The sequence below is a fragment of the Phoenix dactylifera genome, chromosome 10 (assembly GCF_051530095.1).
Source record: "Phoenix dactylifera cultivar Ajwa chromosome 10, Ajwa_hap1_PhDact_Kaust_v1.1, whole genome shotgun sequence".
NCBI classification, from domain to species: Eukaryota; Viridiplantae; Streptophyta; class Magnoliopsida; order Arecales; family Arecaceae; genus Phoenix; species Phoenix dactylifera.
The window spans coordinates 2130001-2132500 of NC_143199.1; positions in this window are offsets into that span (position 1 = coordinate 2130001).

Sequence of the window (2500 nt, forward strand, 5' to 3'; positions counted from 1 at the left end):
CCCACGGACGGGCGCGGGGAGGAGCGCAGCCGGCACGCGGCGCGGAGCGGCGGCGGCATGCCGCCGGGCGGCCGTCGGCTCAACCGTGCCCGAGTCCCGCGGGCACCGCGTCGCCCGGCCGGCGCGAGCGGCGGCGGGCCCGCCCGCGGACGGGCGCGGGGAGGAGCGCAGCCGGCACGCGGCGCGGAGCGGCGGCGGCATGCCGCCGGGCGGCCGACGGCTCAACCATGCCCGAGTCCCGCGGGCACCGCGTCGCCCGGCCGGCGCGAGCGGCGGCGGGCCCGCCCGCGGACGGGCGCGGGGAGGAGCGCAGCCGGCACGCGGCGCGGAGCGGCGGCGGCATGCCGCCGGGCGGCCGACGGCTCAACCATGCCCGAGTCCCGCGGGCACCGCGTCGCCCGGCCGGCGCGAGCGCACGAGGGCGGGAGGCAACCGGGCGGCGCCTGCGGAACCGGATGCGACGGCCGGCGCGGCACGGCCCCGACGGGTCCGCACCGAAGACCAGCGCGGTGCGGATCGACCGCTGATGAGGTCAGAGGTTACGTGCGGCAGCCGGCCGGCTGGCCCGAGCGGCGGCCGGCACGCGACGGGGATCGAGCGGCCCCGACGGCTTGCAGCCGGGCGGCCGACGGCTAGGCCGTACCGGAGTCCCGCGGTCGTTCGGGCGAAGGGGCGCATGCTGCGGGAAAGGCCTGCGGCGGCGAACCGTCCGCCCGGCCGGCCAAGCCTTCCGCGGCGGCGCGCACGTGGCGGCGCGGCCGAGATGACCGAGCGAAGCCCCGGCGATGGGCGGCGCGCACGTGTCCGTGCGGCCGAGATGACCGAGCGAAGCCCGGGCGGCGCCCGCCGTGCGCCCTGCCGGATCGCGCCTTCCGCCGGCGCGCAACGCCGGTCCCGCGTTCCGGCCGCGGGAGAGGCCTGCGTCGGCGAACCGTCCGCCCCGCCGGCCGAACCTTCCGCGGCTGCGCGCACGTGTCCGTGCGGCCGAGATGACCGAGCGAAGCCCCGGCGACGGGCGGCGCCCGCCGTGCGCCCCGGCGGATTGCGCGGCCCGCCGGCGCGCAACGCCGGGCCCACGTTCCGGCTGCGGGAAAGGCCTGCGGCGGCGAACCGTCCGCCCCGCCGGCCGAACCTTGCGCGGCGGCGCTTACGTGTCCGTGCGGCAGAGATGACCGAGCAAGCTCCGGCGATGGGCGGCGCCCTCCGTGCGCCCCGCCGGATCGCCTGCGAGCGGCGAGCGTCCGGGCGGGCCCCTTTCGCAACTTCCCTCGGTACTCTAAACACCCCTTGCCTCTCGGTCTTCCCCCCGACCCTCTCGGTATTTGCTCGGATATGTGCATGCATCGTCCCTCGTCGCCTTCGGTTATCCTCCCCGGGGTGGGCTTTGCGCCGACGCGCCAACGGGGTGGTAGGGGGGCTGCAGCCGCGGCCGCCGCGTTTCGCCATCCGCGCGTGCGCCGCCGGATCCGAGTGGAGGTCGCGGGCGACTCGTCGATGCTTGTACTAGGGGCGCATGCCGGCAGCCCCCCGCGGGGTGCGGGACCCCCGATCGGCGTGCGAGGGACGGACGTCCGGGCGGGCCCCGTTTCCAACTTCCCTCGGAACATTAAAACCCCCCGACCCCCTCGGTCTTCGCTCCGGCCCTATCGCTATTGCTCGGATATGTGCATCCACCGTCCCTCGTTGCCTTCGGTTATCTACCCCAGGGTGGGCCTTGCGCCGATGCCCCGATGGGGTGGCAGGGGTGGGGCTGCCGCGGCCGGCGCGTTTCGGCATCCGCGCTTGGGGGCTCGGACCCGAGTGGAGGTCGCGGGCGGCTCGTCGATGCCTGCACCGGGAGCGCATGCCGGCAGCCCCCCGCGGGGCGCCGGACCCCCGATCGGCGTGCGATGGACGGGGGGAGGGGCGGGCCCGGTTTGCAAATTCCCTCGGTACTTTAAAATCTCACGGCCCTGTCGGTGCTCCCTCCGGCCCTATCGCCACTGCTCGGATATGTGCATCCACCGTCCCTCGTTGCCTTCGGTTATCTACCCCGCGGTGGGCTTTGCGCCGATGCCCCGATGGGGTGGCAAGGGGGCACGCTCTAGGCCGTGCCACGGGGCGCGGGCGCCGGCGCCGTACGTCCCTCGCGGCGGCCGTGAGCGGCACCTCGGCTTGCTCGGTCTGTCCTCCCGGGACGCGCGACCCGTGCGACCGGGACGCGCATCCCGTGCGACCGGGACGCGTGTCCGGGCCGTTCCCGTTTGCAACGCTCCTCGGTACTTTGGAACGCTTGGGGTGGGCTTTGGGCGGATGCCCCGCCGGGGTGGTAGGGAGGGGGGGCGGCTGCTGCCGCGGCGGGACTTCCGCTCCACTCCGCACAAGTCCGTCGCCTCGCGGCGGGCGCGCCCGGCACCGTTCGTCCCCGAGGGAGCTGGCACGCGCCCGCCGAGGCCCCGGCGCATGGGCGCCGCCGCCGGCCGTCCGCGCGGCGGCCGTGCGCCGGCTTCCTCCGTCGGCC